The 16,173-nt window shown below is 36.9% G+C and overlaps 1 protein-coding gene across 1 annotated transcript in view; it reads right to left on the bottom strand.

Annotated features, from left to right (window-relative positions):
• The window catches only part of RIMS1 (regulating synaptic membrane exocytosis 1), a 580,103-nt gene that overhangs the window by 332,079 nt on the left and 231,851 nt on the right, over positions 1–16,173 (bottom strand). The gene's annotated exons all lie outside the window — the stretch shown is intronic.

Below are 16,173 nucleotides of genomic sequence, written 5' to 3'. Positions count from 1 at the left end.
TATATCCAATCATTGCGTCTGCTTTGACAGGCAGTTTTCAAAGTATTTTACTGGGACTCAACACTTTACAACAACAAGTATGTGTGTATACAACTGAGGCAAAATTATACAATGTTCTTAGACCAACTCTACAGAATTTGCTTTGGTATTTTGTCTTACTCTGTTTGAAGTCTAATAGTGATGTGTGTTGTTGTTGTTGGTTAGTTGCTAAGTTGTGTCTGACTCTTTTGTAACCCATGGACTGTGGCCCACCAGATCCTCTGTCGTTGAGATTTCCCAGGCAATAATACTGAAGTGGGTTGCCTTTTCCTTCTCTAGGGGCTTTTCACCACCCAGGGATCAAACCCACATCTCCTGCATTCTTTACCACTGAGTCACCTGGGTATTGCAAATACTGATTACTATTTGTAAGAAGTTTGTCACAGTAAATTGAGTTCATGAAGTGTAATGCATGCTTGGGAGTTGACTATTTTAAACTACATGGCTAGGCAAGCTGTCTTCACTTCCATTCCTGGAGACTTGTTTGGCGTCAAACATTTCACACAGTACACAGAATATAACATTTACCTTCATATATATATATATATATGTATACATATATATATTCAATACATATACAATTATATTCATATAATATATATGTTTAATATATATAATATTATATATATATATGTATGCTGCTGTTGCTGCTGCTGCTAAGTCACATCAGTCATGTCCGACTATATATATATATATATATATATATATATATATAATAGTTGAGCTTGCTTAGATCTGCTGCATCAGCTTACAAGTTCTAAACCATACCTTGAAAATATTCAGATTTTTACATGCCCCAGTTTTACTGGCTCTCTCCAATCTTTTATGTACGAGGATCCCTATTCCTCTTTATTGATAAGTACTGAAAGTGGGACAACTAAATTTGTTGAGGCAAAGCATTTCCCCAAGATGAAGAACATTCACACTTAATGTGATCGAGGCTCCATAGCCTTCCCATCAGTCCAAACTCCTCTCTCTCAGACTGCTACAGACAGAAGCGGAGCACGGTGACATCCTGTAAATCCCCAGAGGAAGGATGCCTTTGTTTAGTAAATGACAGCTGAGAGCATTTCCCAGGCCTAACAGTCATTGTCTCTTACACCAGAAGAGAAACTCATGGGGAATGTCTAAGTAGATACATCTGTGTATCTAAGCTTCTTTCTGGATATGAGTTCTCCATGATCAGAGAAAACACATGCTATTGTTAATTAATGCAGTTTGTGTGATGCTCCACTTCTACGATAACTGTGGGGGGTCTGGGACTCCCTGGAAACTGAATCAAATAAGTTAAGTCTCAGCACTATATTGGTTGAAATACTAGGATTTTATTATATTTTCCTTTCAACATCAACAACTTTTAAGCAAAACTTTAATGATTAAAATTTCTGAAATCCCTTTCCTGCTTTGCCAATTGATACTTTTTCTACTTATTTTCCATAATTAAAGTAACCATAGTTGCACTAGCACATAAAGTAGTTTAAAATCTGAAACATTCCTAGTTTAGAAGCCAGCAAATTTCAGCTCAGGGAAGGATATTACGATACTTGGTTTAATGAATATAAGAATATCTGATCAATATATTGAAGAGCAATTTGACCCATTCTACAATGCTAATCAGACAAAGAGTGCATGCATAAATATTTATTGTGAGAACCACCAAATCATAAATATATATAATGCAAAGGAGAAAGCTAGGCTAGGAAAAAGCTTCTCTATGAATGTATGATACAGAATATGATTTAGTTTGGGTGTTGGCAAATTTTATGGTCTAAGGCCAGTTTGTAAATATTTTAAGATTTTGTGAGCCAGGAAATTTCTGTTGAAAGTACTCAGTTCTACCGTTGTAGCAGGAGAGTGGCACACACAATATGTAAATAGTAAGCATGGCTGTGTTTCAGTTAAACTTTTTTAAAAAATGGTAACCCAGACTTAGCCAGTGCACCAGGTTGTCAACTTCTGACTTAGTGTCTGATTTGTACTAAGGCATAACAGTTTGAAAATCAGATATTCTGACTTTTAAAATTTCAAACACAGACCCCAAATTGGTTAAGATGCCGGATTAAAAGGATGTGTGCTCATCTCCTCCTGAGAGAGCACCAAAATCGCAACTAGCTTTGAACACCCATCAGCGGGAGAATGCTGCAACCCACCAAAAATGATACCCCACATCCAAAGATAAAGAAGAAGCTGTGACAAGATGGTAGGAAGGGCACAATCACAATAAAACCCCATCTCATACCTGCCAGGTGGGTGACCCATAAACTGGATAACAGTAATATCAACAGTTCTCTCACTGTTGTGCAAGTTCTAAGCCCTGCATCAGGCTTCCCAGCATGAGGATCCAGCACAGGGACTGGGAATCCCCCAGAAATCTGACTTTGAAAGCCAGAGGGATTTCACTTCCATGGGACTGGGGGAAACTGGAGACTTCACTCTTGGAGGGCACAAACAAAATATTGCATGGACCAGGACCCAAGGGAAAGGAGCAGTGACCCCACAGGAGACTGAACCAGATCTTGGCAGTGTTGCATGGTCTCCTGCAGAGATGTGGGCCCACAGGGACTTGCCACAGGGACAGGGCATTGGTAGCAGCAGTGCTGGGAGGAGCCCCTTGGAAGCCAACACTGACCCATCATAGAGCCTGTAGATTCCAGGGCTGGGTTGCCTCAGGCCAAAAGCTATCAGGAAGGGGGCACAGCCCCACCCATCAGAAGACAATCAGATTAAAGTTTTACTGATCCCTGCCCACCAGTTTTTCCCACTGCCAGTCCATCCCATCAGGAAGCTTACACGAGCCTCCTAGCCTCATCCACCAGAGGGCAGACAGAAGATACAAGAAGAACTACAATCGCGCAGCTGCCAGAAAGAAAACCACATCACAGAAAGTTAATCAAAAGGAAAAGGCAGAAGATTATGTCCCAGGTGAAGGGACAAGATAAAACCCCAGATACATAACTAAAGGAAGTGGAGATAGGAAATCTTCCAGAAAAATAATTCAGAATAATGATAATGAAGATGACCCAGATCTTGAAAGATGAATGGAGAAGAATCAAGAAATGTTTTCCAAAGACCTAGAAGAACTAAAGAAAAAACAGAGATGAAGAACACACTAGGAGGAATCAGTCACAGGATACCTGGGGCAGAAGAACAGGTAAGTGACCTGCAAGGCAGAGTGGTGGAAAATCACTGCTGCAAAGCACAATATATAAGAAAGAGTGGGGAAAAAAAAAAGAAAACAGCCTAAGAGACCTCTGGGACAACACCGAATCCACCAACATTCAAATTATATGGGTCCCAGAAGAAGAGAGAAAGAAAGGACCTGAGAAAATATTTGAAGAGATAATAGCGGAAAACTTCCCTAATGTGGGAAAGGAAATAGTCAACAAATTCCAGGAAGAGCAGAGAGTCCCAGGCTGGATAAACCCAAGGAGGAACACACAAGGGCACACAGTAATCAAACTGACAAAAATTAAAGATAAATATGATAAATATTAAAAACAACAGGGAAGAAATGACAAGTAACATACAAGGGAACTTCCATAAGGTTATCAGTTATTTCCTCAAAAGAAACTCTACAAGCCAAAACGGAATGGCATGATATGCTTAACATGATGAAAGGGAAGAACTTACAACCAAAAATACTCAACCCAGCAAGGCTCTCATTCAGATTTGATGGAGAAATAAAAAACTTTACAGACAGACAAAGCTTAGAATTCAATATCACCAAACCAGCTTTACAAACAAATGCTAAAGGAACTTTTCTAGGCAGGAAACACAAGAGAAAGAAAAGACATACAATTAATAAACAAAAAACAGGTAAGAAAATGGTAGTAGAATCATACATATCAGTAATTACCATAAGTATGAAAAATGAAAGTGAAAAGTGTTAGTCATTCAGTTGTGTCCAACTCTTTTTAGTCCCATGGACTGTAGCCCAACCAGGCTCCTCTGTCCATAGAGTTCCCCAGGCAAAAATACTGGAATGGGTTGCCATTTCCTTCTCCAGGGATCGATCCTGGGTCAGGCAGACTCTTTATTGATTGAGCCACCAGGGAAGTTTAAGTATAAATGGATAAAATGCACCAGCCAAAGACACAGACTGGCTGGGTGGATGAAAGCATGTGCAAGTATACACTTCCACTTACTACATCACTCTACTTAACCACCCAAATTATATGCAATTGTTTTCTATTGTTAGGTTAATCGTGTTGACATTATGGCTTGCAATTGTATATATCTTTTTGTTGGGGGGGTGGTCTAGCTATTGACTGTGAAAACTGATAAACATCTTTTACTATTGTGATTATGAAACTATTACTCATTTTATTAGCATTGTATCATGATTGGTCAACAGAAAATAATAGAATTCAATATAACTAAAACTACCATTTAATAGAAAAATGTAATCACTTTTTAAAACACAGATACACATTAGAAATATCTAGGAATTTTTTGAAAAATACAAATGTCAAGGTTTTGTTTTGCTTTTCTCTAAAGTTCCAGATGTGATTCTAATGAGCAGCCATCTTTAAAAACAACTGCATTATATGATGATGTTTTACTTCAATTTAGTTTAACTTTTCCTATTTCATATTCTGTGCTCCCATTTCATTTAGTTTATGTTCCCCAATTTGTCCATCCTTTTTGTTGTTCTTTCATAAGAAGAACAAGTATATTAAGTATAGTAGGAAAACTTGTGTGTGTATAGTATTTATAATATATATATACTTTAGAAAATATAAACTATTGCTTAGCTAAAAAATTTATGACAGTTTTATATGTTGACTAAATATGAATAGAATGCTGGATTTCTAATTTACACTCACTCAAAACACTGATATAGTTCCATTTATTCTGGCATCTAGTATTACTGCTAAAACTTTAGGAAGCTTATTATTTCAGTGATTCAAAAAATAATTTGAATGAGGCTTGAAACTTCTAATCAAATTCCAAGAAAGAAATACTATGTTGTAAAAAACAGGAAATTAGCATGTGATGTAGTATTGTTAAATATATATATTTTTTTCAAATTTCACAAAACTTTATGCTAGTGTCCATTATTTGTTTTCATACTTTATTCAAGATTTCACATTTTATTCAGCTTCATTGAGCAGCTTCAGCTGCATATAACAAATGCTAATGAATTATTTTTTTCAGTTTTATTATGTTATATATATTTTCTAATTTTCTTTGTTATGGCTTCTGAGATACACCCATTATTTAATATTGAATGTTTAATTTTCAAACACATGGAGTTTTTAAAGTACCTTTGGTATGAATTTCTTGTTTAAATGCTTTCTTCTCTGCGATCACCCTCTGCGTTTTCTCAGCTTTCTGACTGTATTGAGGCTCTGATGGCCAAGTCAGAGATCTCTGGTGGTAAATACCACATCACACTTGTCTTCAAATATCTTTTGATGTTGATATATTGATTTCTAGCATAATTCCACAGTGATAAGAGAACAGACTCTATGATTTCAATACCTTTAGACTACGAAATTTTTGCATCTTGTTTTATGTCCCCATATATATTCTAGTATCTCTTTTTCAATAGTCTATGGGGACTTGAATAGAATCTGTATTCTGCTATTGTATGAAAATTGTATACATTTAATCATGTTGAATTGGTTCATGGTGCTTTTCAGGTCCAATATGCCCTACATTTTTGTATATTCATTCTATTAATTTTTGAAAGTTTGATATTGAAACTCCAACTGAAAATCTTACTTAAAAATAATTGTAATTCATAGTGGAACTATATGAAACTTTGTTCTGTATTTTCCAAGTCTCCTGTAACTTATGAAAGTATGTGTTATCATACATTAATAATTAAAAAAATAAAAAAATAATTTAAAATATAAGTAAATTAAAAATAATTCAAACACAAAGACCTTTTATCTGTCCTATTGGGTCCAATCAAAAATGTATCTGTTTCAAGGAAGCTTTGTGAAATATATTTGTGCAGAGCACTGACCACTGAAATGAAAACTCCTCTACTGCAATTTCATAGCATTTCCTTTGGTCCCTCAAAAACTACTTAATACTATTTCTACCATATATTACTAGTCTTTCTGGACATGATACATGTCTTCTACCAAATGGTAAATGGTTTAGAAATGCACAGTTCAGTCAAATAGTAAAAGCATACATCTTATGAATGGAAATGTCACATATACTTATATGTGTGTGTATATATATATATAATATATTATAATATTTATGTATAATTATATTATATGATAATATATATATTTCATTTTGAGAAAAAAAGCAAAACTCACAATTAATAAAGAAGTTTATACTGAAGACTAAATATCCATCAAATACTTACTACCCCAAAATGCTATAAATGCTGGATAAAATATTTAAAAGGATAACTTTATGTTTGAATTTATATTTGAGCTTAGGAGATACAATGGAGATCCTCAAATGAGAAACCTGAAATAGGAGCAGTAATTCTGATACAATATAGTTCTGAAACCAATGGCTTCCCTGGAAACAAAGACAGAGGCTCTGTGACCAAGAACTTCAGCTTTAACTTTTGTACATGTAACTGAAAATAGCATAGATGGGTTATTAAGAAGCAAAGACATCACTTTGCTGACAAAGGTCCATATAGTCAAAGCTGTGGTCTTTCTAGTGGTCACAAAGAGAAGTGAGAGTTGGACCATAAAAGAAGGCTGAGCACCGACGACTTGATGCCTTTGAATTGTGATGCTGGATAAGACTCTTGAGAGTCTCTTGGACAGCAAGGAGATCAAACCAGTCAATCCTAAGGAAATCAACCTTGAATACTCATTGGAAGGACTGATGCTGAAGCTGAAGCTCCAATATTTTGGTCACCTGATGTGAAGAGCCAGGTCATTGGAAAAGACCCTGATGCTGGAAAAGACAGAAAGCAAAAGAAGAAGAGGGTGGCAAAGAATAAGATGGTTTGATAGCATCACTGATTCAATGGCCATGATATTGGGCAAACTCTGGGAGATAGTGAGGGACAGGGAAGACTGTTGTTCTGCAGTCCATGGGGTCTCAAAAAGTCAGACAGGACTCAGTGACTGAACGACAATGACTGAAAATAAAATTTTAGTTAGGTAGCCACCAAAAATAATTGTATAATATTCAAACTGGGAGAGGGTAAAACAGGGAATGAGAAAAAAGTCAATATAAGGAAGATAAGAATTGAAACAAACAAACACAACATCCAGAATACAGCATGTGATAGTAGAGACAATTCAGCCTATCAAGAATCAAGAGTCACAGTAATTGCAGACTACAGCATTATTAAAAGTTCATAATATTAGATTTTAAAAATTCAGCTAAATGAGTTCTAGATAAGAAATCCTCAAACTATAAAATAAAAGCACAGAATGTTTTAAATAAAAATATGGAAAAATATATATAAGACAAAAAGCATTACTTAAGATAGTGTTCATTTCATGTTGTATGTGTTAATTCTAAACTTCTCTGCACAAACCATATAAAACCAAAAACTGATAAAACTAACAGGACAGAGAAGTCTACCATCACAGTAGAATATTTTCACACACCTCTGTCTATGTAGTTGACAGATCAAAATAAACAGTGACAGGGGAGGTTTGAACAAGTTTATATGTGTATATGTATACCTGTGTCCAGTAAACTAAATTTGTTTCAACATGTTGAGTGCAGTAAATATATACAAGAAATACATATTTTTTCAAGGAGATATAAAGTTTTTCCAAATCTGGGCCCCAAAAGTAAATGAAAATGTGTTATTTCTTAAGCAGCATAGCAAATGCATGATGTATTCTTTGTTCTTTTTCTTTATGTTCTACATGTGTGTAACATAATACTCCTGTAGGTGTGAAATATTTTATGTTAAAAAGAAGGAAAAATTATTTCTCATGAGGTATCACTGGCTAACAAATGAGTGCTGTTAAAGAATTGAAAAAAATGAATGTATTTGAGAGCATTAAAATCTACAAAAGAATTTACCATGTATGGAATATAATTTTCAGAAGAAATGCATATGTTTAACCACATAATGACTTTTTATGAAGTATACAGTATTATTCCTGTTTTATTGATGAGGAAACTAATTTTGCTTTTATTTTCTGCCTGAATATATCTTTCTAAATCTGCATGCTTTAGTAAAAGAATTAAAATAGAACATTCTCTAACACCATATAAAAAAATAAACTCAAAATGGTTTAGTGATTTAAGACCAGATACTATAAAAGTCAGAGGAAAACCTAGGTAGACACTCTTTGATATAAATCAAAGCAGTATTTTTTCTTTGATCCATCTCCCAAAGTAAAGGAAATAAAAGCAAAAAGAAGCAAATGAGATCTAATGAAACTTAAAAGCTTCTGCATGACAAAGGAAACCTTGAATAAAATGAAAAGACAACCTACTGAATGGGAGAAAATATTCCTAAATGATATAACTGTTAAAGGGTTAATATCCAATATATATAAACAGCTCACAGAACTCAACATCAAACAAATAACCAACCCAATTAAAGAATGGGCAGAAGAACTGAATAGACATTTTTCCAAAGCAGACATTCAGGTGACTAACAGGCACATGGAAAGATGCTCAACATGGCTAACCATCAGGGAAATGTAAGTCAAACCACAGTGAGATATCATCTCATATCTGTCAGAATGGCGATTATCAGAAAGGACACAGATAAAAAATACTGGCAAGGATGTGGAGAAAAGGGAACCCTTGTACACTTTTTGTGGGAATGTAAATTGGTGCAGCCACTGTGGAAAACAGTATGGAAGTTTCTTAAAAAAATAAATAAATAAAAATAGAGCCACCCATGGTCTGCCAATCCCACTTCTGGGCATATATCTGAAAAAAAAAAAAAAAAAAAACAACTAATTTTAAAAGACAAAACAGTGTGGAGATTTCTTAAAAAACTGGAAATAGAACTGCCATATGACCCAGCAATCCCACACCTGGGCATACACACTGAGGAAACCAGATCTGAAAGAGACATGTGCACCCCAATGTTCATCGCAGCACTGTTTATAATAGCCAGGACATGGAAGCAACCTAGATGCCCATCAGCAGATGAATGGATAAGAAAGCTGTGGTACATATACACCATGGAATATTACTCAGCCATTAAAAAGAATTAATTTGAATCAGTTCTAATGAGATGGATGAAACTGGAGCCCATTATACAGAGTGAAGTAAGCCAGAAAGATAAAGAACATTACAGCATACTAACACATATATATGGAATTTAGAAAGATGGTAACGATAACCCTATATGCAAAACAGAAAAAGAGATACAGATGTACAGAACAGACTTTTGGACTCTGTGGGAGAAGGCGAGGGTGGGATGTTTCAAGAGAACAGCATCGAAACATGTACATTATCTAGGGTGAAACAGATCACCAGCCCAGGTTGGATGCATTAGACAAGTGCTCGGGCCTGGTGCATTGGGAAGACCCAGAGGAATCGGGTAGAGAGGGAGGTGGGAGGGGGGATCGGGATGGGGAATACATGTAAATCCATGGCTAATTCATGTCAGTGTATGACAAAAACCACTACAATATTGTAAAGTAATTAGCCTCCAACTAATAAAAATAAATGAAAAAAAAAAAACCAGAGGAGTGAAAAGAAAAAAAAAAAAATAAAAGATACATGCACCCTGATGTTCATAACAGCGCTATTTACAATAGTCAAGACACAAAAGCAACCTACACATCCATCATCAGAGGACTAAAGATGTGGTGTATATATATATATTTATATAATGGAATATTACTCAGTCATAAAAAGAATGAAAAGTCACCATTTTCAGCAACATGGATGGATCTGGAGGATATTATGCTAAGTGAAATATGTCTCTCAGGAGATTTGTTGGCAGTCCAGAGGTTAAGACTTGATGCTTTCATAGCCAGGGCCCCAGTTCAATCCCTGATCAGGGGTCCAAGGTCTTGTAAGCCAAATGGTGGGACCAAAAATTAAAAATAAAAGCTCAGATAAAGACAAGTATTGTATTATTATCACTTATATGTAGAATCTAAGCAATACATCAATCTAGTGAACATGACATAAAAGAATCAGGCTCACAGACATAGAGAAAAAGCGAGCATTTACTGGTTTAGGGGGGTGGTATGGGGCAGGGGAGTGGGAGGTACAAACTATTGGGTGTAAGATGGACCACAAGCATGTATTGTACCATGTGGGGAATATAGCCTATATTGTAATATCTGTAAATGGAGTGTAAACTTTAAAATTGTATAAAAATAAAAAAATAAAAGTAAATAACATGAATAATGACATACTTCAGATTTTATATCGCGTTTACACAAGACATGAGAATGAATGCGATGCAGCTTGCAAAGGAAAGCATTTCTGGCCTCAGCAAAGTGTTCACTGGGAGTGAATGTCCACTTTCGATCATTACTAATTGAAAGTGCATGAACAAAGCTGACTAAGGAAAAGCAAAAGCTATGCTGCTAGGCTCAGCTGCAGCGTTTCGACAGAATCTATACGCCTGTTCAATTATGCTCCCACTCATTTCTCAGCTCCTCTATGATATTTGTTCCCCAAACTGACTTCAAGTGACTGTGTCCTGTAAAATTCAAAATGCTATTTTTGTGACTTGGGAACTCAGCGCTGGCCTCCTAAGCGCTGGCGAGGCTTTGGGGGACCCCACCATCTAAGTCACAGTAGCACCAGGAGACAGCACTGAGTTTCCAAGAGGCCCAGAGGCCACAGTAAAGGGTCAGGTCGGCAAGATGAGGCTTCTTAACTGGGGTCTGAGGGTGAAGTCTCTGGGTTCATACTCTCTCCACGGGATGCCCTAAAGGGGCATCCCCTTCCAGTCTTGCCAAAAGTGAGGAAACTTTCAGCCCAAAGAGCAGTTTCTAAGGACAAGAGCCAGCAGGGAACAGAGATCTTCTCCCAGAAGGATGCACCCCCGTGCCTCACCCCACAAGCATCACGCCAGCGCCTACCAGGGCTCACAGCCTCCTGGATGCCACATCTTGGTAGAAGAATGCATCTGAACCCTCTTCTCACGTGCATTTAAAGTTCCTTCTTGGTTTCAGCAATAGGCCCTGTTTATACAACTGGTTTGTACACCATCACAGAGAGCAGAACCAAAGCAGGAAGATCCCACTGTTTCTCAGCACAGAACTCAGGCCACATCTTCATGTCCCTTTCTTCCGGGGCTTCTTCCTCTACTTACAGATAGGACTCCCTTATTGTGCCCTGAAAGAAAAAGCCCAACCCAAGTCCTCATCATCCTCTCCAAGTTGTTTCCTAGAGGACTCCTTGTTTTAATCAGTAGAAATTATAACAGGAAAGCAGGCAGGGAGAGGTCGCAAAGAGTTGGACATGACTGAGCGACTGAACTGAACTGAGGAGGGGACAGGCAGAAGCAGCCTTCACAATTTCGACTTCTTTGAAATCTCCTTATTCCAAATGCTCTAGGAAACTCTCTCTCACAAGCCAACCTCAATGCCCTTCTCTTCCCCCCACCATCACTCACACCACTCACTGTCAAGATGCTGTCCTTATATGCTGCTAGAATCAGGACACAGGGAGTGAAACTGTAAACAGTCTATTTATTTTTTGTATCTAACGTTTTAATGCTTTAATCCATATCAAATATGTGACAGTATTCCATTATGAATAATACATGGGAATTCATATTTGATTATATGGTATTTCAGTAAAGGCAGGAACATAAATGTAGAATCTTTTGTGAAATTTATTTGTACTTTTCACTTTTAAAATTAACACAGTATTCTTACTGATTAGCAAGACTGACAAAATATGTGATCACAGATCTCTGATTTAAATTTTCTATGAAGGAAACAGAGAGTATTCTAAAATATGCAATGCTATCAGAAGAAAAGCATTGATAGAAACCTTGGCTTTCTCCCTGGATGTAATTTTTTCATTGTTTCACTATGTCATAATCATCGCATTGTTTTATTATCTCTGCACTCAATTCAAGAAACTCCAAGATTTCATTTATAAGCAAACTGTTTGGATGAGTAACGACATATATTTGAAGGAAATAATGATGAATGCCTAAAAAACTAAATATTATTCTTTGTGCATCTAAAATATAAATATCATCCTATAATGCAAAATAAATTATTTAAACAGGAAGTTATTAATAACACCCTTACCAGTTAATGCATATATGCCGATCCCTTACCATAAATAACTCGAGATGCTGATGGTGATGGTGGGATGAAGAGGGACCTTTGTAGTCAGCGAAGTGCCTAATTTACTTCTTTTGTTCCTTCCTCCAACCCCAAAGTCATCAGAAGCTAGAAGACCACAATCCCTCCTTCCTTCCTGGCTTTGCCTTGCAAAGTCTAGGCTAGATTTTCCTGGAGTATGAAAGGATGGGAACCAGGGCTTTGAAGTTTCAAAAACCAAGGTTACAGGTCCTGAGGAAAGGTGTGAGCAGTTTGCATGTAGCTCCCGAGATGGAGAACCGTTTTGGAACATATGTGAGGCAGGAAGGCAGAGATACTGAGAACAGCAAGCATGGTCTTTGCTTTCTTCCAAACCTTGGCACAGAACACATACCACAGGGCATCTGCAAGGACCCAGGCAAGTTGTGGCAGGGCAGATACAGTCAAGAGAGTTCCCTGAGAATGCTGGACTGGTTCAGTGCCTCCAGAAACTTGGGGGATGTCCAGGAGGGAGCCCTGGTAGTGACTGAAATTAATCATCTGCTAGTCTGCTATGCTGAAGGCTTGCTTCAGAAATTTTTGACAGCAACTCACACGAATCTCAACTCTGAAGAGCACTCCTTGTGCTTTACTCCAAGGAATGTCCCTTGCACTTAGGAAGTAAGTTATATGTAAACGTAAATTAGCAGTTTATGGCAACATATACCAAATGACAAAGAATGCAAATAACTTGCTCAGTAGAGAGTAACAATTCTGGGTGAGATGATCAGGGAGATCTATTTGGCTTAGCCGGTCAAAATATTTTCTTAGATGATTTAGAACTTGGACTCTTCTCTAAAATAATAAAAACTGGCTCATGGTGGAGTTAATAGAATTACTTACACAAAGAAATAGGAAAGCATGCTGAGATAATAATAAAATAATAATGAATGTTCCCAAATAACTCAGAAATGGAGTTTAAATCAAATCACCTTTTAGATTCTTTGTGTATCAGCAAATAAGCATGCAGGTGTGTGTGTTCCAGTAAAGGACAATCCTAATCACCCTACACAACCGACCATGAAGTCAAAACACAGGTGCAGCTAAGAATGGTTTCCTGACCCCAAAACACAATTATCCACTTTTTCATGAAACTGTCTCTTTGATTCTACTCTATAACAGAGGGCCAGTAAACTGGCAGTACATTTCAGTGGGGACTGACTTTTTCTTTTAAATGATGCTTGGAAGTAATGGTCCCTGTATGAGAGTTGATTTGAAAATATTGAAAATAACAAACATCACAGTCTTTTAAGCAAAAAGGTTAGGTAATAGAATTTGGGGCTACAAAATTGTTGAAAGGGGGAAAGTAGTAGTTCTTGGCCTGATCTCCAAGGATGATCCCTAAAACTAAAGCACAAAGCCAGCTACTCAAAGTTCCTCAGGCAGGAAGCTGTGGAATCAGAAAGTCACTGCCCAAAGGGCTTGTGCTGGGTGCCCCAACCCCTCAGCTGAGGTGCTCTGGTCTGGAAGCCACCCCCAGGGCCCCACTGAGCCCCCCCGCCTCAAAGAGTCAGACACCGAGCAACTAAGCATAGCGCACAGCCCCCCAAGAAACTCTCATACACATATATGTAGCTGTCTGTCCAGTCCATTTCCTCTAGCAAACAAATTGCAAGAATGGCAAGTCAAGGTAAAACTCAGACTCAGATACAAGACATATACAATCAGATAAACACACATCCAACCTTGCTTCTGCAGACATGAGATACTCAGCCCAAATCTACCACCTGTGATGAGGACCTTTTACTGTTCTTAGCTTGGTTATTTCATCAACTTTTTAATGAGGCTCTGGCCAATAGGTTCCCTCACTTTGGTTCACCTTTCACACTCTTTGAGTGATCTCCCTTAAAAAATTGAACCAGTTACATCAATTAGCAGTTGAACTATCATTTCTAAGAGAGCCCATTCCCCATCCCAAGATCCAAGATGATTCTCCCTCCTTCTCACTTATCTCCTATCAATGTCTCCTACAAACCCTTCTCATACACCTTACGCCTGCCCTTGCATCAGGCTTTCTCCCTAGTTACGATACACGGTAGAATCTTACAAACAGCAATGCAACAAACATTTACTGAGCTCCAATTGTACAACAGGCATTGCCTGCCTTCCTGGGGGCACAGAGAGAACAATGCAAAACAACAAAAGAAGATAAAGTTTCACTTACTTTATTACTTTATTTAAGGCTTTTTGATAAATATCAGAAAACAGGTCTTTTCTGTTGTACATGGAAATCATTCTCCCTACATTAGAGATTACTATTGCTTTTTTATCTTCAAAGCCTAATGTACACTGTTGGTGGAAATGTAAATTGGTGTAGCCAGTGGGAAAAACAGTATGGAGGTCTCTCAGAAAACTAGAAGTAGAACTATCATATGACCTAGCAATCCCAGTCCTATTTATACATATCAGAAAAATACAAACCCACTAATTTGAAAAGGTACATGTACCCCAATGCTCATAACAGCAATATTTACAATAGCCAAAATATGGAGGTAACCTAAATTTCCATCAACAGATGAATGGGCAAAAACAAGTGATATGTAATATGTCACTTTTATCTGTCTATATTTATTTAATGGAATATATCTATCTATATTTATCTAATGGAATATTAGGTATAAAACAGAATAAAATTCTGTCATTTTCAACAAAGTGGATGAACCTAGAGAGTATTATGCTTAGTGAAATGTCAGAGGAAGACAAATACTGTATGATATCACTGATATTTGGAATCTAAGACATAAAAAAATGAATGAATATTAAAAACCAGAAGCAGGCTCACAGATATAGAGAACAAGCTGGTGGCTACCAGTGGGGAGAGAGAAGTGGGGAGGGGCGAGATAGGGACAGGGGATGATGAGGGACGAACGCTAAGTATAAAGTAAATATCCTGCAAGGATATATTGTGTAGCACAGAGAAATACAGCCACTATTTTGTAGTAACTTGAAATGGAGTATAATCTATAAAAATACTGAATTACTACACTGTTCCCCTGAGTTATAATATGGGTTTAGTCGCTAAGTCGTGTCCGACCCTTGCAACCTCATGAACCGTGGCCCGCCAGGCTCCTCTGTCCATGAGATTTTCCAGGTAAGAACACTGGAGTGGGTTGCCATTTTCTTCTTCAGGGGATCTTCCTGACCCAAGAATCGAACCCTGGTCTCCTGCACTGCAGGCAGCTTCTTTACTGACTGAGCTACTATAAATAAACCTAATATTGTAAATCAACTATACTCCAATTAAAAGAAGGCATATCATGCTGAAATCTGAAAAAAACCTAACGTAATTTGATCATAAAAATAAAACAATTTATTTTAAAAATGTAAATTTCTAGGCTCTAGTCACAAAATTAAAAAAGGCCTATGATTTGCTAATATTCTTGATTAAATTAAGTAGTTTTTGTTATTTAGGGGAACAATTAATCTGAGTTAAAATGTGTAAATGTATTTTTGCAATATTTTCAGATTATATAAAACATATATAGTATAACAAGTTGTTTGCAGTTGTTTAGAATATATATATATACATATATATATACACACACACATATATATAATATTCTTCAGAAGGAAATGATTACAATTGCAAATTCATATAATTCAAGTGAGATCAGTTCTGCAGCAGTGTATTTTCCTTGCAGCCTTGAACAGTCTTTTGCAACCAGAACCCTTACCAAGTATTATAAACCTTTAACTTCTCAATGATTTGTTAATCTACATTCACTTAGGTTACTTTTTCACTGGTATTTAGGAACACAATATGCTCTTTCTCTACATGACCATGTTAGCTTTCTTTTGACACAAGTTTGAACTATTCTACATTTCATCTTTGTTTTCTTCTTTGGTTGTTCTTTACATTTAAGAAATCCAGTTGTACAAATCTGAACCCCTTATTTCTTTGCTAGGACTTGGGGTTCACAACTTTGAAGTCATT

Source organism: Dama dama, chromosome 28 (genome assembly GCF_033118175.1).
Source record: "Dama dama isolate Ldn47 chromosome 28, ASM3311817v1, whole genome shotgun sequence".
Lineage (NCBI taxonomy): Eukaryota > Metazoa > Chordata > Mammalia > Artiodactyla > Cervidae > Dama > Dama dama.
This window is presented reverse-complemented; position numbering and strand designations above follow the sequence as displayed.